Source organism: Myotis daubentonii, chromosome 2 (assembly GCF_963259705.1).
Source record: "Myotis daubentonii chromosome 2, mMyoDau2.1, whole genome shotgun sequence".
Lineage (NCBI taxonomy): Eukaryota > Metazoa > Chordata > Mammalia > Chiroptera > Vespertilionidae > Myotis > Myotis daubentonii.
This window is the reverse complement of record NC_081841.1, coordinates 113,713,269-113,739,089: the sequence shown is the minus strand read 5'-3', so window position 1 is coordinate 113,739,089 and position 25,821 is coordinate 113,713,269. Positions and strand designations below refer to the sequence as shown.

At 41.7% G+C, this 25,821-nt stretch overlaps 1 protein-coding gene and 1 pseudogene across 1 annotated transcript in view; both read right to left on the bottom strand.

Moving 5' to 3' along the window:
- RFXAP (regulatory factor X associated protein) overlaps window positions 1-25,821 on the bottom strand; it is a 79,987-nt gene that overhangs the window by 36,768 nt on the left and 17,398 nt on the right. The gene's annotated exons all lie outside the window — the stretch shown is intronic.
- LOC132225872 (TRAF family member-associated NF-kappa-B activator-like) lies at window positions 21,229-22,660 on the bottom strand (annotated as a pseudogene).

The window sequence follows — 25,821 nt, the reverse complement described above, 5'->3', positions numbered from 1 at the left end:
GTTAGATAACTGAAACAGTAGTCATAACCTCATTCCCATGTTTGGGATGTTGATGAAACTTTGCCTTTCTTTCATTATGAGGCCTCTGGTGCATGTAGCTTCTTGTCACAAAGCTCAGGCACATGGATGAAAAAGCACCTACAACTTATTATATGGTTGCTACTCTGGTTTTGATTAGTATCCTGACTCAATTTACTTTGCCAGTATGTCAGCTATATAAGAGATCTCTGTACAACATACTTGCTTGCCTCTCCCAGCCTATGTGGAAAGGCTTGCCATTTTTATTGCTAGAAATAAAACAATCAATTTCACCTCCTATTATTTTTACATTTCCCAGCAAGATTAGAGTGGAGGCAGTAAGGCAATAAGGCCTCTGAGGGCTGTGCCAAGACCAGCCACTGCTGCTCCTGGCACCATCACTGAAGTAATCCCAGCATCTGACCTTCAGTTTTCAGCTAGAGAATAGTTCAGGACCTGGTACTCTGCTGGTCAGAAGGCACCCAGTCCTCCCCCTCCAAATTGAGCACCTGAGAGATGCTCTGTGTGTCTCGGTTTTAAGTTCTCATTGCTTTCAGAATGGGCAGGGGCTGTAGTAACTTTCCAATTGCTGATAAAGCAGGAAGTATTCAAGAAAGTGAGATGTTAGATGTACTTTATGCCTCAGTTAAAGGTAGCAAATGTTGCAGACCAGTGAGAAAAGGGCAATTTTGATAGTTGCTGGCATTAAAGAAGTTAACAAGAAATAGGAAAGGCAGAGGAAACACAATAACATAAGGAAAATGGTACCCAGGTAAGAGAAATGCCTAGCTCTTCTCTGACCCCATATCCCTGGCTATATGAGTCCACTTACTAAGCACAGAAGTCAGGTATACATGCCATGAGGCTTTGAAAATATAGTAAGAGCCTAAAAACAAGAGTTTCTGAGCTCTACCCTGCTAAAAGCAAACTGGAATTTCCATCCTAGCAAAAACTCTTTGTGATCTTAGGAAAATATTGATCTAAGATTCATTTTGTGAAAGAAAATAATGCTGTCACAATTATCCTCAACCACCCCACAGATGATTCTAATCAACATGATGGTGAAGTGCAAGTATGTATATTATAATATGATTATATCACTATAATAGTAATAAATTCATGCAAATATTTAATAATTAATATAATACTATTAATATATCTTCCTTCTTATTAGATTTTCAAAGGCAACTGGTATACAATCTTATTAGTGCTGACAGTGGTCTCCAATCTGAGGACAGTGAATGATACAAGGTGCAATTATTAGAGAGGGAAACAGAAAAATATCACTAGTCATAACTTCCCTTCTGGTTATTTTCCTCAGCCCTCCGTTTTTGTTTTCCTGCTGCACATACTCTTAGGTCCTCTTAAGCCCAAACTACAAATAGCTCATGAAAATCATTATCTTGTAATTAGTTAATACACCTTAAGACAGGCTGCATGCATTTCTATATTACTGGGGAAAAGCTATAAAGAGGAAACATTTATTTATATTGCTGCAGTAAATGATAAACAAAGTTCATTTCCTAAGCTTTGGAATAACAAAAATGATTATTAGGAGGGTAGAGTAATATACTAGTACTAGAGGCCCAGTGCACAAAAATTCATGCACTGGGGGCGGGGGGTCCCTCAGCCCAGCCTGTGCCCTCTTGCAGTCCAGGATCCCTCTGGCAGCCCAGGAGCTCTCGGGAAGATGTTCACCTGCCAGCTTAGGCCCGCTGGGAGTCAGACATCCCTCTGGCAGCTCGGGAGCTCTTGGGGGATGTCCAACTAATGGCTTAAGCCAATAGTCGGACATCCTTAGCACTGCCACGGAGTTGGGAGAGGCTCCTGCCACTGCCTCTGTGCTGGCCAGCCATGAGCCAGGTTCTGGCTGAGCAACACTTTCCCTGTGGAAGTGCACTGACCACCAGGGGGCAGCTCCTGCGTTAAGCGTCTGCCCTCTGGTGGTCAGCGTGCATCATAGAGACTAGTCATTCTGCCATTAGGGTCAATTTGAATATTACCCTTTTATTATATATAATGTCAAAGATAATAGGGGAAGCAGCCCATGTCCTGACTGGAAGATGAAATCAACTAACCTAAATATTAGACATGCCAAATATTTTCACTAAAATATTTTAAATAATTTGGTAAAAAATAAAAATCAACAAGAACATGGCAACTGGCAGGACTGGAGTGAGGGAGAGAGTGAATGAGTAAGGAAGTGAGAGGAGAGTGTGGGGATGTGTGTGCTGTGTGTGAGAGTGAGGGACAGTTAGATATCACAGGAGTCTCAGGGGCTGGCATATCAGGCAATCCTGGATGGGGAGCCCTTGCTATTGCTGGGGGCACTCCCTCAACTTCAAGGCTCTGACACGGGAACCACACCATCTTGAAGGGGAGAGCAGCTGGGATTAGGAGCACAGGCTTACCAACACCCAGACTGGACATGGACACCACCCTGGACCCCTGCATTGAGACGCAGAGTCACATGTCACCCGGCCATGGACTCTAGGACCCTGCAGTGAGTCCTGGAGTAGCATGCCACTCTGGCAGGATTGTGCAGTGAGTCCCACACCAGTGAGTCCCCAGACACATCTTGCCAGAGGAACCAGGACCCCGAGCACATCCACAACAACTTTCACGATGAGGTTGGGGGTGAGTCACATAGTCAGACAACCTGTGAGGAGACTCCATCCACGAATGGGACAACATTCAAGAACCAACTACATCAGGAGAACCCAATATCTCAAGGAAGGGCCCTTCCTAGAACACCCAGCTCAGGATATCTGACAGAATGCACCACTGGGACCCACAAAATACTTACTACATAGGACCACCTCCAAAAAAATCTGGGTGGCATAGCAGTTTGATCTAAGACATAGAAACAAATACAATGGGACAACAAACATGTGGAGACAAAGAAACAACTCTAATTGAAAGAAAAGGAGGAATTGCCAGAAAAGGAACTAAATAAAATGGAGGCAAGTAATTTGTCAGATAAGGAATTCAGAGTAATGGTTATAAGGATGCTCAAACATGTGAATGACAAATACCCACAATTCAATGAGAAGTATAAGGAGGTGAGTGAGAAATTCACCATGCACAAGAATCAAGTGGCCCTCTTCTAGGAACTCATCAGCACCACCATCCAGACAGGCCTTGGACACTGCCCATGACTCTGCAGCCATTCCAGCCAAAATCCTGCTGCCCCACCCGCAGACCTGCAGACCCTAGGACTTTCACCTCCATGGATGCACGGCTCCCACAGCAGTAAGTGCAACTTCCCCACTCCCCAGTTGCCAACCTCTGGACGCCACAGTTGCACTTTCCCGCGCGCAGGCCTCCTGAGCCCACCGCTCCCCAGGCCACTCTTGGGTGCTGCTGTGAGCCCCCTCTGGGCACGCTCTTATCCAAACAAGGATGCACTGCTCCGGCAGTAGAAATTCTGAATTACCTCCTTCCTGGCTTCAGCACCAGGGTCCCTCTGAATGTGTGAGTGCACCACCCTGGCAAAAGGACCACGGGTGCCTCTGTAAGCCACCACTGGGCGCGTATGAATCCAACCAAGGATGCAAGGCCCCCAGCAGTAGAAATTAGGACTTCCCCCACTCCCAGCTGCCTGCCCACAGACACCTCAGTCACACGGCTTCAGTGTGAGGGCCCCTTTGAGTGTGTCGCCCTGGCAAACGGTTCCAGGGTGACTCTGTGAGCTTCTGCTGGGTGCACGCGAATCTAAACAAGGGTGCAAGGCCCCAGCAGTAAAAACAGTCTTTCCACTCCACAGCTGCTGACCTCCGCACAACGCAGTCATGCCTTTCTGGTTCACAGGCCTCCTGAGCCCCACCACCCTGACAGACGGATCCTGGGTGCCTCTGTGAGCCCCCACTGGGTGCGAGCGATTTCAACCAAGGGCGCAAGGCAGCAAAAATTGGGACATCCCCCCCCCCCCCCCCAGCTGCTGACCTCCAGACACCACAGTTGTGCCTTTCCAGCACGCAGGCCTACTGAGCCTGCTGCTCCTATAGGCAGCTCCTGGGTGCCTCCTTGAGCCCTGGCTGGGTGTGCTTGTATCTAAACAAGGGTGCATGGCCCCAGCAGTAGGAATTAGGACTTCCTCCTTCTCGGTTGCCTACACACTGACACTGCGGTTGCATGGTTTCAGCACGCAGGCCCTCTGAGGCGACCACCCCAGCAGGTGACTGCTGGGTGCCTATGTAAGCTGCCACTAGGTGCACTTATATCAACCAAGGGCTCAAGGCCCCGGCAGCAGAAACTCGGACTTCCCCCTCCTCGGCTGCCAACCTCTGGTCACTGCAGTTCAACTGATCCAGTGCACAAGGCCCCTGAGCCCGCTTCCCCGGCAGGCGGCCACTGGGTGCTTCTCTGAGCCACTGCAAGGCACAACCCTGGCCACTGTCATCCAGTACCCGTGGTAGCACCACTCCAGCACAAGGGCCCCTGAGCCCACTGCCCCAGGATACAGCTAATGGGTGCCTCTGTAAGCAGCCATTGAGTGTGCATATCCAACCAAGGACGCACATCCCCCAAAGCAGAAACTGGGACTTCCCCCTCCATGGGGCCAGTGGCACACAACAATTGCTCTGATCCAGCGTGTGGGCCCCACAAGTGCACACCGCTTGCAGACAGCTCCTGGGCCACTCTGTGTGCTGCCACTGGGTGTGTGCCTCTCCAAACAAGGGTGCACGGCTCCCTCAGTAGGATCCAAAACATCCCCCTCCCGGCTACATACCTCTGGACAGTTTGGTGAGTTACTGAGGACTTGCCTTTCTGGACAAGGTCACATTGTTTCAGCCACAGACCCCAAGATTCCCACATTCGCAGCTGCTGGGTCCTGAACCCCCTCGTGATTCAGAGAGGGAAATCACTTTGGCCAGAGTCCCACTGCCTCAACCACAGACTACAAGACACCCACCCTCCACTGTCACGGTCTCCAGGCCACTCGTAGTGAGTTACAGAGTTACACTAATCCAGCAAGAGTCACACCACACTGGTCAAAGTCACAGTACCTGAGCCTCAGGCCCCGAGACTCCTTCCTCCCAGGCCGTGGAGTCTGGGAACACACAGTGAGAACATACCAGAGACCTCAGACAACCTTTTCCACAAGAGCTGGAACCACGATCATATCCAAAAGAGCTTGCACAACAAAGCCGGGGGTGAGCCACATTGCCAATCCATGATGAGACTTCATCCACAAATAAGAAACTAACATTCAAGATCCAACTACATCAAGAGAACCCAAATAGTTCAAGTAGGGAGCTCCGCTAGATCACCAAGCCCAAGAGACATGAGAGACCTCACCACTGGTGCCAAAAATCACCAACAGCATAACACTACCCCAAAAGAACCTGGGTAGCAAAGCAGTTGGATCTAAGACATAGAAACAATTAAAATGTTATAGCAAAAAAAAGGGAGACAAAAAATAATCCCCAAAAGAGAGGAAAAGAGGAATCACCAGAAAGGGAATTAAATGAAATGGAGGCAAGTAACATGTCAGAGAAAGAATTCAGTGTAATGGTTATAAGGATGCTCAAACAGCTGGATGACAAATACAAACAACTCAATGAGAACTATTAGGAGCCGAATGAGAATGTCACCAACATAAAAAGGAACGAAGAGAAAAATTAAGAATGACATAGCTGCAATAAAGAACGTAATGGAAGGCTTAAACAGTAGAATATAAGAGGCTGAGGACCACAACAGTGAATTAGAAGACAAGGTAGGAAAAAACATACAAACACAGCAGCAACTAGAAATAAAACTTAAAAAGCAAGAGAAGAGCCTAAGGGAGCTTTGGGACAACACAAAAGGAGATAACATTCACATAATAGATACCAGAAGGAGTGGAAGCAGAGCAAGATATAAAAAACTTTTTGAAGAAATAATGACAGAGCAACAGCCTCGTGATCAGCCCACCCCTGTCCAAGGAGCAGCAGCTGTGTGAGCAGTCTCACCCAACCAGCCAGGGGAGCCACCAGTGCTGCAAACTGCACCCACCAGGGGAGCTGCTGCCAAATGAGGAGCAGCCGCTGCCGCAACCACCTGAGGTACAACCGCAGCCCAAGGAGCCACTGCCATCCAAGGAGCAGCCCCTGCAGGACTTTACATCTAGATTGAAATCATATCAAGCATCTTCTCAGACCACAATGGCATAATATTAGAAATAAACTACAATAAAAACAATCCAAAAAATTCAAACAATTAGAAGCTAAATAGCATGCTATTAGACAATGATCGGGTTACCAAAGAGATCAAAGAAGAAATTAAAAACATCCTGGAAACAAATGACAATATAAACACAACAATACAAAATCTATGGGACACAATGAAAGCAGTCCTGAGAGGGAAGTTTAGAGTTCTACAGGCCTACCTCAAAAAACAAGAAAAAAAATGGTAGTAAATCATCTAACTCTACAACTTAAAGAATTGGAAAGAGAGCAATAAGAAAAGCCCAGAGTGAGCAGAAGGAAGGAGATAATAAAGATCAGAGCAGAAATAAATGACATAGAGACAAAAAACAAAAGCAAAAACCATACAAAATATCAATGAAACCAAGAGCTGGTTCTTTGAAAGGATAAAAAAGATTAATGAACCACTAGCCAGGCTCACCAAGACGAAAAGAGACAGGACACAAATAAATCAGAAATGAAAGAGGTGAAATAACAACAGACCACACAGAAATACAAAGGATTGTTAAAAAATACTATGAACAGCTCTATTCCAACAAACAAGACAACCTAGAGGAAATGGACATATTCCTAGAAAAATACAACCTTCCAAAACTCAATCAGAAAGATTCTAAAAATCTCAGTAGGCTGATAACTATGGGAGAAATTAAAGCAGTCATCAAAAAGCTTCCAGCAAATAAAAGCCCGGGGCCAGATGACTTCACAGGGGAGTTTTGTCAAACATTCAAGGAAGAACTAAAACTTATCTTCCTCAGACTATTCCGAAAAATTCAAGAGGAAGGAACACTTCCAAGCTCATTCTATGAAGCCAGAATCACCCTAATACCAAAACCAGATAAAGACTACACAATGTAATAGAATTACAGGCCAATATCCCTCATGAATATAGATACCAAAATCCTCAACAAAATTCTAGCAAATCAATCAAGTAGTACATCAGAAAGATCATACACCATCACCAAGTTGGATTTATCCCAGGGATGCAAGGATGGTACAATATCTGCAAATCAATAAACATGATATATCACATAAACACATTGAGAGATAAAAATCACATAGTCATATTAATTGATGCAGAAAAAAGCATTTGACAAAGTCCAACACCCTTTCTTGATAAAAACTCTCAGCATGATGGGAATAGAGGGATCATACCTCAACATAATAAAAGCCATATATGACAAACCAACAGCCAACATCATACTCAATGGGCAAAAACTATAACCATTTCTCCTAAGAACAGGAACAAGACAGAGATGCCCCCTCTCACACTCCTGTTCGACATAGTACTGGAAGTACTAGCCATTGCAATTAGACAAGAAGAAGAAATAAAAGGCATCCAAATTGGAAAAGAAGTAAAACTGTCCTTATTTGCAGGTGACATAATATTGTACATAGAAAACCCTAAAGACTCCATCAAAAAATTATTAGACTTAATAAATGAATTCGGCAATGTAGCAGGATACAAAATTAACGCCAAGAAATCTATGGCATTTCTATACACCATTAGTGAATTTACAGAAAGAGAGACTAAAAAAGCAATCCCATTTACCATCACACCAAAAAAATTAAGATACCTAGGAATAAACTTAACTACGGAGGTAAAAGACCTATACTCAGAAAACTACAGAACACTGAAAAAAGAGATAGAGGAAGACATAAACACATGGAAGAACATACTGTGTTTATGGATTGGTAGAATCAACATCATTAAAATGTCCATACTACCCAAAGCAATCTATAGATTCAATGCAATCCCCATTAAACTACCAATGGCATATTTCACAGACCTACAACGAACTTTTCAAAAATTCATCTGGAATAAAAAATGACCCTGATTAGCTGCAGCGATCCTGAGAAAGAAGAACAAAGTAGGTGGGATCTCAATACCAGATATCAAGCTGTATTACAAAGCCACTGTTCTCAAAACAGCTTGGTACTGGCACAAGAAAAGACGTATAGACTAATGGAATAGACCAGAGAACCCAGAAATCGACCAAAACCAATATGTTCAATTAATATTTGACAAAGGAGGCATAAATATACAATGGAGTCCAGACAGTCTCTTCAATAAATTGTGTTGGGAAAATTGGACAGGTACATGCAAAAATATGAAACTAGACCACCAACTTACACCATACACAAAAGTAAACTCAAAATGGATAAGGGACTTAAACATAAGATGGTAAACCATAAAAATACTAGAGGAATCCACAGGCAACAGAGATATGCTGAAGCAATTTCTTCACTAATACTGCTCCTAGGGCATTGGAAACTAAAGAGAAAGTAAACAGCCCTGACCAGTTTGGCTCAGTTTATAGAGAGTCAGCCTGCAGACTGAAAGGTCCCAGGTTCAATTCCAGTCAAGGGCATGTACCTTGGTGGCAGTCACATCCCCAGTGGGGGAGGGGTGCAGGAGGCCATTGATCGATGTTTCTCTCCCATCGATGTTTCTAACTCTCTATCCCTCTCCCTTCCTCTCTGTAAAAAATCAATAAAATATATTTTTTTAAAAAGAGAGAGAGAAAATAAACAAATGGGACTACATCAAAATAAAAAGCTTTTTCATAGCAAAGAAAACTATCAACATAACAACAAGAAAGCCCACTGCATGGGAGAACATATTTGCCAATGTTATCACAGATAAGGGTTTAATCTCCAACATTTACAGGGAACTCATACAGCTTAACAAAAGGAAGATAAACAACCCAATCAAAAAATGGGCAATGGACACAAATAGATACTTTTCGAAAGAAGACAGAAGGAAGGCCAAGAGACATATGAAAACATGTTCAAAATCACTAATTATCAGAGAGATGCAAATCAAAATGACAATGCAGTAACATCTCACAGCTGTCAGAATGGCTTCATCAACAAATCAACAAACAACAAGTGCTGGCAAGGATATGGAGAAAAAGGAACCCTCGTGCACTGCTGGTGGGAATGCAGCCTGGTGCAGCCACTGTGGAGAACAGTATGGCGTTTTCTCAAAAAACTAAAAATGGAACTCCCATTTGTCCCAGTATTCCCACTTCTAGGAATATATCCCAAGAAACTAGCAACACCAAATCAGAAATGATATATGCACCCCTATGTTCATAGTGGCACAATTCATTGCACTAAGATTTGGAAACAGCCTAAGTGCCTATCAGCAGATGAATGGATTTAAAAACTGTGGTACATCTACACAATGGAATACTGTGCTGCTGTAAAAAAAAAGGAGTTCTTACCATTTGCAACAGCATGGATGGAACTGGAGAGCATTTTGCTAAGCGAAATAAGCCAGTCAGAGAAAGATAAATATCACATGATCTCACTCATTTGTGGAATATAATGAACAACATAAACTGATGAACAAAAACAGATCCAGAGACAAAGAAACATCGATCAGATCGTCAAACTTCAGAGAGAAGATGGCGAGGGTGGGGGTAAGGGAGAGAGATCAACCAAAGGACTTGTATGCATGCATATAAACTTAACCAATGGACACAGACAACAGGGGCATGAGGGCATGAGTGGGGGCAAATGGGGTGGAGAAATAGGGGGGCGCTAAGGACACATATGTAAGACCTTAATCAATAAAGAAATTTAAAAAAAAAGAAATAATGACAGAAAACTTACATGATACTGGCAACAAAAAAACACAAAGTTCAAGAAGTACATAGAGTCCCAAACAAGATGAACCCTAAAAGACCAACACCAAGCCAACACCAAGACACATCATAATTAAGTTGGCAAACATCAACGACAAAGTAAGAATTTAAGGCTGCCAGAGAGAGACAGAAAGTTACCTACAAGGGATCTCCTATTAGAATATCAACTGATTTCTCAACAGAAACACACCAGGCCAGAAAGGAATGGAATGAAATATATAAAGTGATGCAAAGCAAGGGACTGAATCCAAGAATACTATGCAATGCAAGAAATGCTAAAGAGACTTCTGTAAAAAGAAGAAACAGAAAGGCAAGAAGAAACACAAACATTAAGAATAAAAATGACGACAAACATACAATATGAATAATAACATTAAATGTAAATGGATTCAATGCTCCGATCAAAAGACATTCGGTAGCTGAATGGATAAGAAAGCATGACCCATATATCTGCTGTCTGCAATAGACCCACCTCAGAACAAGGATTCACACAGACTGATAGTGAAGGGATTGAAAAAAATTTTTCAGGCATATATAAATGAGAAAAAAGCTAGGGTTGTAATACTTTTATCCGACAAAATAGACCTCAAAGTAAAGGCCATAACAAGAGATAAGAAGGCCACTTCATAACACTAAAGGGAGCAATTCAACAAGAGGATGTAACTCTGATAAACATATATGCACCAAATACAGAAGCACCCAAATACATAAAACAACTTCTGGAAGATATCAAGGGAGAGATCAATAGCAATATAATTATAGTAGGGAACTTTAATACCCCACTGACACCACTGGATAAATCCTCTAAACAAAAAATCATCAAAGAAACAGAAATCCTAAATGACTCACTAGATCAGATGGAATTAATTGACATCTTCAGAACATTTCACCCCAAAGCCACAGAATATACATTCTTCTCAAGTGTACACAGGACATATATAAAGATAGCCCACATATTAGGACACAGGCAAAGTCTGATCAGATTCAAGAAGATAGAAATCATACCAATCATCTTCTCAGATCACAATGGCATAAAACTAGAAATCAACTATAATAAAAAACAATAAAACACATGGAGGCTAAGTAGCATGTTATTAAACAATGAATGGGTTACCAAAGAGATCAAAGAAGAAATAAAAAATATCCTGGAAACAGATGACAATAAAAACAAAATGATTCAAAATCTATGGAACACAGTTAAAGCAATCCTGAGAGGGAAGTTCATAGCACTGCAGGCTTCCCTCAAAAAACAAGAAAAACTTTTAATATGTTATCTAACCCTACATATTAAAGAATTAGATAGTAACAAAAAAGGCCTAAAGTAAGTAGAAGGAAGGAAATAATAAACATCAGAGCAGAAATAAATGACAGAGAGACCAAAAAAAAACAAAACAAAACAAAAACCCAACAACAACAAACAAAAACAAAAGATCAATAAATCCAATGGCCAGTTCTTTGAAAGGATAAAAAAGATTGATGAACCTCTTACTAGACTCATCAAGAAACAAAGAGAGAGGACTCAGATTTTAAAAATTCAGAAATGAAAGAGGTGAACTAACAACTGACCCCAAAGAAATACAAAAGATCATTAAAAAAACAAATACTATGAAAATCTCTATTCCAACTAACTAGACAAGCTTGACCAAATGGACATATTCCTAGAAAAATACAATCTTCCAAAACTCAATCAGCAAGAATCAGAAAACCTGAACAGACCAATAACTACTGATGATATCGAAAAATTAAAAAAACAACTCCCAGCAAACAACAGCCCTGGTCCGGATGGCTTCACAGGGGTGTTTTACCAAACACTCATAGAAGAATTAGCACCTATTCTCCTCAAACTACTCCAAAAAATTCAAGAGGAAGGAACATTTCCAAGCACTTTCTATGAAGCCAGCACTACCATAATCCCAAAACCAGATAAAGACACCACAAAGAAAGAGAATTACAGGCAAATATCCCGTATGAACTTAGACACTAAAATCCTTAACAAAATTCTAGTAAATTAGATCCAGGAATACATTAGAAAGATCATACAGCATCACCAAGTGAAATTTATTCCAGGGATGCAAGGCTGGTACAATATCTGCAAATCAATAAATGTGATACATCACATAAACAAACAAAGATAAAAAAATAGCATGATCATATCAACTGATGCAGAAAAAGCATTCACCAAAATCCAACACCCATTTTTGATAAAAAACCCTCAGCAAAATGCGAATAGAGGGATCATACCTCAACATAATAAAAGCCTTATATGACAAAATTATAGCCAACATCATACAAAATGTGAAAAAAATTAAAACCATTTCCCCTAAGAACAGGAACAAGACAGGGATGCTCACTTCCACCATTCCTATTCAACAAAGTACTGGATGTGCCAGCCATAATGATCAGACAAGAAGAAGAAAGAAAAGGCATCCAAATTGGAAAGGAGAAAGCTAAACTGTCTTTATTTGTAGGCGTCGTGATATTGTACATAGAAAACCCTAAAGATTGCATCAAAAAACTACTAGATTTAATAAATGAATTCAGCAACGTAGCAGAATATAAAATCAATACCAACCAAAAAATAAATAAATAAAAATAAATAAAATCAATACCAAGAAATCCATGGTTTTTTTATACACCAAGAATGAATTCTAAGAAAGAGAAACTAAAAAAATAATCCCTTTTACCATTGCAACAAAAAATTAAGATGCTTAGGAATAAATTTATCCAAGGAAATAAAAGACCTGTTCTCTGAAAACTACAGTTGAAAAAAGAGATAGAGGAAGATGCACACAAGTGGAAGAATTTACTGTGTTCATGGATTGGGAGAACATGATTAAAATGGCCATAATACCCAAAACAATCTATAGATTCAATATAATCCCTGTTAAAATATCAATGGCATATTTCACAGAGCTAGAACAAATATTCAGAAAATTTATATGGAATCAAAAAAGACCCTGAATAGCCACAGCAATCTTAAGAAAAAAGCAATCAAAGTTGGAGGGATTATAATACCACAGTCCAAGTTATAGTACAAAGCCACTGTACTCAAAACAGCCTTGTACTGGCACAAGAACAGGCATGTAGACCAGTGAAACAGACCAGAGTACCCAGAAATCAATCCAAGCCATTATGCTCAATTAATATTTAACAGAGGAGGCAAGAACATACAATGGAGTCAACACAGTCTCTTCAATAAATGGTGTTGGGAAAATTGGAACGTTACAGGCAAAAAAATGAAACTAAATCACCAATTTACACCATACACAAAAAATAAACTCAAAATGGATAAAAGACTTAAATGTAAGACGTAAAACCATAAAAACTCCTAGAAGAAATAATTGGCAGCAAAGTCTTAGATATCTCTCATAGCAATATGTTTACAGCTACATCTCCTAGGACAATGTAAATTAAGACTAAAATAAACAAATGGGACTGTATCAAAATAAAGAGCTTCTGCACAGCAAAAGAAACCATCAGCAAAATAACAGGAGAGCTCACTGCATGGGAGAACATATATTCCAATGATACATCTATTAAGGGTTTAACCTCCAAAATTTATAGAGAACTCATACAACCTAACAAAAGGAAGGTAAACAATTTAATTAAAATGGGAAAATGACCTAAATAGACATTTCTCCAAAGGGGACATACAAAAGGCCAAGAGGCCTATGAAAAAGTGTTCAAAGTCACTAACCATCCAAGAGATGCAAATCAAAAGAACAATGAGGTACCACCTCACACATGTCCGAATGGCTATCATCAACAAATCAACAAACAACAAGTGCTGGCGAGGATATGGAGTAAAGGGAACCCTTTTACACTGCTGATGGGGATGCAGACTGGTGCAGCCACTGTGAAAAACAGTATGGAGTTTCCTCAAAAAATTAAAAATGGAACTCCCATTTGGCCCAGTGATCCCACTTCTAGAAATATATCATAAGAAATCAGAAACACTCATCAGAAAGGACATATGCACTCCTATGTTCATAGCAGTGAAATTTACAATAGGTAAGATTTGGAAACAGCCTAAGTGCCCATTAGCAGGTAAGTGGATTGAAAAACAATAGTACATCTATATAATGGAATACTATGCAGTTGCAAAAAAAGAAAGAACTCTTACCATTTGCAACAGCATGGATGGACCTGGAGAGCATTATGCTAAGTGAAATAAGCTAGTCTGAGAAAGATAAGGATCACATGATGTCACCCATATGTGGAATCTAATGAATAACATAAACTATGAACAAAAACAGACCCAGAGACTTAGAAGCATCGAACATACTATCCAACCTCAGAGAGAAGACAGGGGAATGATAGGGAGGAGGGGAAGAGATAAACCAAAAACTTTATATACATACTAGAGGCCCAGTGCACAAAATTCGTGCAGGGGGGAGGGCGTGGTCCCCTCAGCCCCGCCTGCACCCTCTCCAATTTGGGACCCCTCGGAAGATGTCTGACTGCCGGTTTAGGCCTGATCCCCAGGATCTGGCCTAAACCGGCAGTCGGACATTTCTCTCACAATCCAGGACCGCTGGCTCCTAACTGCTCACCTGCCTGCCTGCCTGATCTCCCCTAACTGGACCCCTGCCAGCATGATCACCTCTAACTGCCTCTGATTGCTCCTAACTGCCCCCTTGCTGGCCTGGTTGTCCCCAACTGCCCCCCTGCTAACCTGGTCATTCCCAACTGCCCCCCTGCTGGCCTGGTCACCCCTAACTGGCCCCCCTAACATCATTTCCCCTTACTGCCACCCCTGCCAGCCTGGTCGCCCCCAACTGCCCCCCCTGCCAGCCTGATTGCCCCTTACTGCCCCCCTGCCAGCCTAGTCACCCCCAACTGCCCCTCAGCCAGCCTGGTCACCCCCAACTGCCTCCCCTGCTAGCCTGGTTATCCCTCACTGGTCCCCTCTGCCGGCCTGGTCACCCCTCACTGCCCCCCCCCACCCCCGCTGGCCTGGTTGCCCCGCGCAGCCTGGTGCTCAGTCATTTGGTCATCCCTCACTAAACCCCCTGCCAGTCTTGTCGCCCCACTCAGCCTGTTTAGTTGTTCATTCGTTCATTCGGTTGTTTCGGATGTGACAGCCCCTGGCTCTTTATATAGAGAGATATGCATCACCTATGAACACAGACAATAGGGTGGTGAAGGCCTGGGGTGGGGGGCCTGGCAGGATGGGAGAGGTCAATGGGGGGGGGGACATATGTAATAGTTTCAAAAATAAAAATTTAATAAAAAAAACAATTTGGTAACCTTAAACTCAAAATAGCAGGATTGAATAACTTTTTTTCTAAGTGATGCAAGCCTGCTAAACAAATGACTGTCAGCTCATTTTTTAAAAATTGCTATCTGAACACAGTTCCTAATGATTGTACAATTCAACAGCATCTGTTGTCATGATTACAATATTAATTTTTAAAGCTAAGGAAAGTTAGGAGGAGTAAATGATAAAAAAAAAAGAATATGAATTTTTCTATGTTAATTAATTTCACAAAAGAAATTAGGACTATTTGACGATATTTGTATTATATTTTCAAATTTTAGGGAAAAAATGGGAAATTATTCTCTCGGTCCCCCCCCCTCCCCCCCGCTTCCAGCCCGCAGGCTCCTATTGCCGAATGGTGAATGGGGAACCACGGGGAACTGGGGTGTGTGGTAGCGGTGCAGTGGGACTGGGGACTGGTGAGGGGGCAGAAGATGGCCCTGATCGCAGGGTAGGCCTAGGGTCACTACCCGCACACGATTTCGTGTGCTGGGCCTCTAGTAAGTTAATAATCACTGGAAATATCCCACTTTGAGACCTTTTAAACCAACACTGGAAACCCAGAAATCATAAAAGAAATATCAGGTATTAAAATATACAAAAATTAAATGCTTGTATGGCAAAAAATACCATGAAAAAAAATAAACAGACAAATTTTAGATTTGGAAAAAATGAACACAAATAACATAGGGTTAATTTTTATAATATTCACCAGACTTTTGCACATTGCATAGAAATGGGAGCCTAATGAAAAAAAAGTAGACAAAAGATATAATGAGGCAATTCACAGAAGAGCAAATCTAAATAACCAACAAACACATAAAAAGGTGTTCGGATTTACCAATATTTAGGGAAGTGTTAATAAATGTAACAATTACCAGTACATATCTGACAAAAAGGCAAGAGTTTATAAAGAACAATAACTCCTACTGCTGGCAAAGACGTGAGGAAAAGAAATTCTTCCTTAATGCTGATGGGCATGTGAAGTGGTACAGCATTTTGGGAGAAAAGGAATATAACTGTCTATTTAAAGGAAACATATATCTATATTATCCTCTTCCACCCAGCAATTCTCATTTCTGAGAATCTATCAAAAGGCTATAGAACCACCAGTACACTCTGATACACAAGGACACATAATAAGGATGTTTGCTGTAGCATTGTACAAAGTGGCTGAGAATTGGACACCAAATGAATGTCCATCAACGGTGGAATGACTGACTAGGATGATGCATTCACATCATAAGAGGCTCTTCAACCACCTTTAGGAATGAATTAGTTATGTGATTAAGGGGCTTCTATACAGTACTGGTGTATAAAAAAGCAATATATTGACATATGTTATAACATGCCCACATTTTTACATAAAAATGTCAGTTGCAAAATGTGTATATATTTGTGTTTATGTAAAAGTACATGAGTGTGGAAAAAATGAGGAATACATGTTGGATTGCTGACAACCTGGAGGTTGGATGGTGCATGGAAGCGTGAGGGTGGAAAAAACAAAAAAAGGAACAAAAGAGGGAAGCTAAACAAAAAAAAAAACCCTTTAGTATATATAATATGATTATCCTATATAATAAAAGCCTAATATGCAAATTATCTCCTCGACAGGGAGTTCGACCAGAAGTTTGACCAGGGGGCAGGGCCAGTGGTGGCAGCAGGTGGCCAGGGGAAGGAAGTTGCCCTGGCCAGTAGCTGGCAATTGCTAGGGACTCTACCCGTGCCGAATTTTGTGCACTGGGCCTCTAGTATTGGTATATTTATATAAAATTATTTACGTGTGTGCATACAGAAAGTTTTTTAAAAGTTAGCATTTATGGAAGTGCCTACTGTGCTCAAAACCTATACTCTTAAAAGTGTTAGCTACTTTGGCAGCAACATTCTTCTGTGGAAAAAGCATCATTTATGGAGACAGAAGATTTAGCTTCAAATCTTGGCTTTGCCTCTAGCAGTTAACACTTGTTTATAAGTCACTTAATCTCTCTGAGTATCTTTCCTCATCCCAAATTAAGGACAATATTTGCTGTATTTTGTGGTTCAAATGAATTAGCACATATGAAAGAACTTTCTAAAGTAACATAATTATGGTTGGTTTAAATAAAATTTGTCTTTAAAAACATTCCAAAATTCAAGGATTAATACACAAAGGCTTTATTCTTATGTCCCCAGGATGTTGCATTTACTGTCAAATGCAAAGTACCTGTTCAAATTGTACTGGCCTCACCATAATTATCTACATGACTCACATGGCTTAAAACCATGTGCAATAAGTAACCTGAAATCAGAAGGCCTGAATTTAAGTTCAGTAGCTGTGTGATCCTTGAGCAAGCAATTTAACCTCTGCAAGACTGTATTTGCAGCTATAGGGTGTCCCCCAAAAATGTATATTCACTTTAACAGCTGATAACTCAATTTTCACTCCTTCTAAGGTTTAACTAATTTGAAAAAATGTGAAGCCAGACTAACCTTTGAACAAAGAAAATTTATCCTAAAATGCCACTAGACTTTTTTTTATGGAGATACATAAAAGAAAGTATATGGTACAAAACAAACAACAGTTGATGAATTGAAGGTGCATGAATACCAAAGGAAATGATTCTTGATGTTTGTGATTCTATTGCTTCGTGTTATCAGCAGTGCCTGGACCAGAACAGTTATCAGTTTGAAAACAGACATTGACAAAAAACTTATTCATTTCTGTAGATTCTTTTAAATTTTGAAAATGTTAATAAACACTGACTTTATAATCATTCAAAATTTATATACATTTTTGGGACACCCTGTATATTATACATCTATATACATAAAAGCCTAAGCGACCATCACAACCAGACGACCAAACAGGTTGCATGGGGTGACTAGGCCAGCAGGGGGTCAGTGAGGGGCGACCAAACGACCAAGCAGCAGGCTGCGTGGGGCGACCAGGTCAGCAGGGGGGTCAGTGAGAGGTGACCAATGACCAAGCAGCAGGCTGCGTGGGGCGACCAGGCGGCAGGGGGGTCAGTGAGGGGCGACCAAACGACCGAGCAGTAGGCTGTGTGGGGTGATCAGGCCCACAGGGGGAGCATTTGGGGGCAACCAAGCCAGGATGGGGGGCAGTTTGGGGTGACCAGGCCAGCGGGGGGGGGCAGTTAGGGTCAACCAGGCTGGCATGGGGGGCAGTAAGGGGTGACCAGGCCGGTGGTGGGGGGAAGTTTGGGGTGACCAGGCTGGCAGGGGGGGCAGTTAGGTGTGATCAGGCAGGCAGGCAGGCAGGCGAGCAGTTAGGAGCCAGTGGTCCTGGATTGTGAGAGGGATGTCCGACTGCCAGTTTAGACCCAATCCCCTAAACTGGCAGTCGGACATCCTCCAAGGAGTCCCAGATTGGAGAGGGTGCAGGCTGGGCTCAGGGGACCCCTCCTCCCATGCATGAATTTCATGCACCGGCCCCTAGTATAATAATAATTGTTGTGCATAGACTATGGGATTTTGTGAAGAGCAAGTATGTATGCAGAACTGTTTTAAAAGTTATAAAGGGCTAGAAAATCGGTATAATTTTGTCATGTTGTCTTTAGCTTATGCTTTTTTTTTTTCATGCACCTCCAGTAGCGTATACATTTTGGGCCTTAGAATATATGGTAATAAATGGCAGGAAGGCAATCACACTATAAATAAGTGTTACATACAGTATATGGAAAGATTCACTAGTAAAAACATATTTCTTCCCATAAATAAAATAGAAAGCAAAGGAAAAAGCATAAACTGTATACACTTCTCAATTTGTAACAAAATTTCAGTTTGTAGCCCTAGCTGGTTTGGCTCAATGGATAGAGCGTCGGCCTGCAGACCGTAGGGTCCCAGGTTCGATTCTGGCCAAGGGCACATGCCTGGGTTGTGGGCTCGATTCCTGGTGGGGGGGTGCGCAGGAGGCAGCCAGTCAATGATTCTCTCTCATCATTGATGTTTCTGTCTCTCTATCCCTTTCCCTCTCTGAAATCAATAAAATACATTTTTAAAAAATTTCAGTTTGTAGTAAGTAAACATTTTTGAAAATGTCATATATGCATGATAGAACTTCAAGGAGTACAAAGGATTATTTTTGCAAAAGATGGTCTCCCAACCACTGAGCTCCCCATACCTCTAACCCAGAACACCAGTGCCCCAATTTTCCTGTATGGAAGCAACTGCCAATTTTGTATGTATGCATGTATGTACTTCATGTATAATTTTTGGTAACATTAGTTATGATTCTTTGTACAGTGGAAACTTGGTTCTCTAACAATTTGTTCTAGAAGTCTGTTTGAGAAGCAATTTGTTCGAAAAAGGATTCATTTTTCCCATCTATACTAATAAAAGGATAATATGCTAATTAGACCAGAAAGAGCAGATGTCTTCTAGACATCTTTCCGGATGTCCTTCCGGACAAAGCCATGGTGGTGGGGGCTGAGGCAGAGACAGTTAGAGGTAATCAGGCAGGCATGCAGAGTGGCTAGGGGTGATCAGGTAGGCAGGCAGGTGAGTGGTTAGGAGCCAGCGGTCCCAGATTGCAAGAGGGATGTCCGACTGCTGGTTTAGGCCCGATCCCACAGGGGATCCAAGGGGTCCTGGATTGGAGAGGGTGCAGGCTGGGCTGAGGGCCCTCCCTCCCCCACGCACAAATTTCATGCATTGGGCCTCTAGTAAGAAATAATGTAAATTGAATTAATCCATTCAAGACCCCCAAATGATTGCATTTTAACTTTTCTGAATTGCCTGTGATTGTTGTTTCATGAGCACTTTCACACTGTTAGTAACATGAACACTCTTGATGGCCTCTTTATATTTTAAAATTGTGCTAATCATCAATTTTACCATGCCATATTGGGTAGCCAGATCAGACACTCAAATACCTCTATCATACTTTGCAATTATTTCCTTCTTAAACTCTATCATTGTTCGCACAACTTTCCTTTTCACTTTGCTGCTATCACTAACCCTCTTAGGACACATGGTGACTTACTGTACATATTTAATAATAAGTGGTTTCAAAAACAAAAACACATGAAAATATTTACAGCACAATTTCCTGAGATGTTAACAACAATGAGGTGTAGTGGTAAACTGACTCATACTTGAGCCTTCTGTCCTTTGTGACCTGAGAGACATGTGACTGATCATACAGGTATCGGCATGAAAGGGTTGTCAGCTGGAGAATCAGTTTTTTCGACAACTGAGACATTGTTCCATGAACGTGGTTGAGAAACGAATTGTTCTATATGGGGGATGCTCAAGAACTGAGGTTTGACGCGCTCGCGGACCGCTCCTGGGAGAGGCCGCCTTTCCTGTCCGTGGGGCCCGCTGCGCGCGCGGGTCTCCCTGGGCTTTGTGCGATGGGCGGGTGGGGCGGAGGAGGGAGGGCGGGGTACCAAAGCCCGTGGCCGCCCGGCCTCTTGAGAGCAGGAGAGACCGGCAGGAGCTGGAGGGGTAGAGAGGAAGGAAGGTGCGCTAAGCCTGTGCGGTCCCTGCTTCCTGACCCGGCCGGCGGCGCGATTTAACCGCCTCGGCCAGGAGGAGAGGTTGCAGGTTGCTTCCAAGGTTGAGGCGGGACTTTTCATGTTTTCCTTTTTGTTACATAATCTCAATCGCTATATGACCATTACAAACTAAAATAAAATACTAGGTTCTGAAACTCAAGAAAACAAAACGGATTAGGGGGTGCCATATGGAGAAGGCTAAGCATTTTGGTAGAAATAATGGTTGTGAAGTCAGATTTCTACAACTATACATGTTTTCTTCACCGCGCCTCCTTCCCCCACGCCTCGCCTTCTCTCTCTCTCTCTCTCTCTCTCTCTCTCTCTCTCTCTCTCTCTCTCTCTCTCTCTCTCTCTCTCTCTCCATTGAAAGTGTGGTAGGTCCTAATGGGGTGTGAAGAGGAGGGGTGCCATATAGGATACCAGTGCTCTTTTGTCCTCAGGTGGAAGACAGCAGAGCATGTGTGATGATGCACAGAGCACCTTCAACACTACAAATGTCAAGGTCCTAAAGTGCCAGCTATGTATAGGTTCAAAAGCTACCAATAAATTGAAATCTCACCATATATGTGTATATATATATATATATATATATATATATATATATATATATATATATATATTCGAGGTATATGCAGTTCTGAGCCTGTGCGACTTAGTACCGATGATAAGTCACTGTCTTGATTAGGAAAGGGCTTCCGAACAGGCTGCTGTGGTCCTCGGACAGCTTTTCCTGGGGAATCAAGCGAAGGAAAAGGTGTATGAGACAGGTCCTCAAGTGGTAATGTATTTACATACAATGCAGGTAGCAAACACGGAGCTCTATCCAGAGTGGTCCTGATACAAGTGTTTACAAGATTTGAGGATTCTGTATTGTCAGTTGTTTTAAGGTTTTGTATAGCTGAGGCTATGGGGTCAATTCTCTGAATTTCAAATAAAGTTTCTTCTGTTTTAACAAAGTTTCCCAGGTCGTCTCTGATATCTATATTGAATTTATCTTGGCACACAGCCTCAGATGCAGCAGGACCAAGGATGTTGGGTCTTTCTGAAGTGCTATGCAAGAAAGTAGAGTCACTGTCCATCGGTGGAAACTTGACATTGAATTTAGAAAGTGATTCAAAAGAGGTGTACTCTTCATCTTGGCCCAGTCCTCTTGGTGTGACAGATGTGATGCAGGATGCACTTCTATTTATATCATCGTTAGCCTGAGGCTCAAACAGCGCTTCTTGTTTATCTGCTTTATCCGTACACTGTATAGGCACCGAGCACTGTGTTCCAGCTGCAGTGGCTGAGACATTAAGTTTGCTTAAGTGGTCTTTTTGAGCTTTTGCTAGCATGCATATTCTATGAAATTCTTCTTTCAGATCCCAGAAAGTCTTCTCTATGTAACTCCTTTCATGAATACAGGACTGTCAAAACTCTTTGGTGAAGTTTCTTTTCTAGGAGAAGAAACCTCTTGTCTTCTTTCCTTTCTTTTTCTCTTGGTATTCCTGATTTTACTTTATCAAGTGGCTGATCAAGGGTCAAATTATTCTTCCTTGCTTCACTGTCTTCAAGCAGGGGACTACAGCTGTAACTGTTATCTCGACTGGAATTCACAAGAATTGTGATTTTAGCTTGTCAATAATAGTTTGTTGAAGTGACAGCTGTTCCTGTTGCTCACGTATTCTCTGCTCATAGTTTTCAGTCTGCTGCCTTGTCTTTGTCTCCCTTATTAATTTGAAATACTCAAATGCATCTGCTTGACAGAATGTTCTTGAATGGATGTAGCACATTGACTTCTCAAAGAGGGGCCTCACAGTCTTAAATTGCAGTGAACTTTTGCTGTAGTTCTTTTACTGCAGAATCTCTATCCATGCATGCCTGTCGGTAAGCTTCATAAGCTTTATTGAGTTGCTCACCAATGTTTTTATCCATTCCTCTCTGTCCTGTAGCATCACTATAAAGGATGGAGTAAATGACAGGTCTCCATCAGGAGTTCCTTTTTTCCCCTGGTTGGTTCAGTTCAGGGGTTCCGAGTGGGTCTTCCATGCTCCGGGACGGCGGCGCCCAGCCAAGTCTGTAATTAGTACAATTTGCTTCCTACCTTAAATATCTCATGCTTTTCTCATTCTTCCCACACTTTCTCTACACTGTCATAGAAAACTGCATTCCATGTTGTCCTTGTATCTTTTATGCTAAGACAGAACATCATCATCCATTACTGAAAGTACTGTCTTAAAGCATCCTATATTCATCTTCCATTAAATGAATTCGAGATAAGCTTGCAATCTCTCTTTCCTGCTACTATGGGTGGTTGAGCCCTATGAAACAGTGTCACATAACTGCAGATTGCCATTATAGGTTACTGGTTTCTAGGAGGCCAAATCTTTGATGCTTCTCATCAATCCTTTTACCTATAGTGTCATAGACCAATTCCAGCATGTCATAATTTTAAGAGTTTCATCAAAAGGTTGATGAAACTTGGGGACTCAACAGGGTTGAGTCACACATGTAGTCACCTATTGGGAATGGCTAAAGGCATTTCCCCAAACCTGAATAGGATACATTAAATTGATTGTGGCTGCCAGACAGTTAAAGGGCATCTTAATCTACATGTTATTGCCTCCTACTGGCCAAACACCTGAACAGCCGTAGGCTATTCCACAAACTGACAATGCTTCTGTACCCTTTGAAACCTTACCCTATGAAGTGTATTATCTCCACCTTGCCTTAGGACAAATTGTGTTAATAAAAGCAAGGGTCCTAGACAAGGAGGCACTCTCTTCAGTTCCTTTAGCTGAAGGTCCTCTGACCCCCAATGCCTTTCAAAATTATATCTCGTCTCCGGACTCTTTATTAGTCTCTGGATTCCTATGTCATCTATGCGCAGCCCCTTTTCCAGATTCCTGAACCCTTCTTGATGCTGGGACATGAACCCCGGCACTATAGTATTATTTAGGATATAGGTTTGGCTGAATGTAATACACATTAAAATAAATATTGCAGACACAAGATATTCTATCGCTCTTTTACTTAGTAGCCCAAAAACAGTGGGTCCCAGGCTAGTATGATGGTTGCTCCTCAAGGCCAACCAAGGACACAAGATCCTTCTATCTTGTTCCACCTTCCCCAATGAATTGCCCTCCTTTGTCCTACAAGTGATCTGATGCTTTGTCCATATTCCAAGCAGCAGGATGAAGAGGGGAAATGGGCTCTCTTCTCCCATTGGCCATAACTTACATGGCCATATCCTGTTGCAAGGGCTGATGACAGTCTTAAAATTTTTTAAAATTGAAATAAAAAATATATACTGAAGAGTGCAAAAATCATAAATGTATAGCTTGCCAAACTTTCATGGACAACAAAAATGCATAACCAGCATCCAGGACCAAAACAAAGAAAAGAAAAAGAGTACAGTATTATAAGAACCGCAGAACCCTCCCTTTATATCCTTCCAAAGGTGACCACTCCTGTGTTCTAACAATAATAGTTTCACCTACTTTTGTACTACATATAAATGAAATCATCCACAAATCATTTGTCTCTGGATTCTTTGGTAAGATCTTATGTGAGAATCAGCTATATTGTTGTGTGACTATGTTCCTAACCAAAAATTCTATTACTATGAAAGGATAAAATATATCAGGTCTCTCTCACTGACTTGCATTATCTTCCTAATTGTTCCCTTTTTCCTAAAGCCTTTTATTATCAACTCCCTCGCTCCATATTAGCTGATTACTTTGCCAGAAAATGGAACAAGTGAATTCCTTTATCACTATAAATATACTGCATTTATACTTATATCTCCTTTCTGCTAGCCTCAAATGAATTAGCACAGCATTACTTCTGCCATATTCTGTCAAAGGAGTCACAGGGCCCACCCAGATTCAAGGGGGTAAAAAAGTAAAATGCAGTTGTTGTTTTTTTTAAATATATTTTTATTTCAGAGAGGGAGAGGGAAAGAGAAACATCTATTATGAGAAACACTGATTGGCTGCCTCCTGCATGCCCCACGCATGGGATCGAGCCCGCAACCTGGGCATGTGCCCTGATGGGGAATCAAACCATGACCTCCTGGTCCATAGGTAGATGCTCAACCACTGAGCCATGCTAGCTGAGCTAAAATCCAGTTCTTTTTTTTTTTTTTAATATATTTTATTGATTTTTTAGAGAGAGGAAGGGAGAGAGATAGAGAGTCAGAAACATTAATGAGAGAGAAACATCGACCAGCCACCTCCTGCACATCCCCCATCGGGGATGTGCCCGCAACCCAGGTACATGCCCTTGACCGGAATCGAACTTGGGACCTTTCAGTCCGCAGGCCGACGCTCTATCCACTGAGCCAAACCGGTTTCGGCTAACATCCAGTTCTTAATGGACCACATTGCATAGGAGCATGTGGGGTAGAAGATTTTGTAGTGGCCATCTTTGAAAAGTGCAGTCTAGCACACCCAAACTTGAAAGCATTTACAGAACCAATAATATGTCATATTCAGAACTGTGAGAATAAATTGTTTTAAGCCACTAAATTTTATATCAGTTATCTACTGTCTCAGAATGCTGCATAACAAACCACTCCAAAATTCTGTGGCTTAGAATCATCTGCATTTATTATTGCTCACAAGTCTAAAAGTCAGCTGGGTGGTTCTGCCAATCTAGGGTAGGCTTGGCTGATTTCAGTTGGTATCTAATGTATCTGCGGTCAGCTGGCAGGCTGGCTGGGGACAGATTATCTAGCATAGCTTCACTCACATGTCTGGCTGTTTACCAGCTATTGGCTGGTACAACAGGTGACTGGGCCATGTGTCTCATTATCCAGCAGGCTAGGCTTGTTACCATGGTAGTTGTGTAGGGTTCTAAAAGAACAAGCAGAAGTTTTCAAAACCTTTGGAAGAAAGTCTACTCAGATTGGCATTATATTATTTCCTCTGCATTCTATTAACCAAAACAAGTTCAGTCCTCCAGATTTAAGAGGTAGGTAAAGAAACTCAACCTCCTGGTGGTAGAAGCAGCAAAATTACATCACATAAGTCATGAAAATATGGAGGGATCAAAAACTGGGGACATAGTACAATAAATCTAACTCAAATAAATAAAAACCTAATTGTTTAATTGACCTATAAAAGTTCAATCCCTTTAAGATGGTAATCTATATAAATTTTTAAATTTACATTTTATTGTGGAACAGTATTACAGATGTCTCCCAACTCCTCTCCTCCACCCAACCCTGC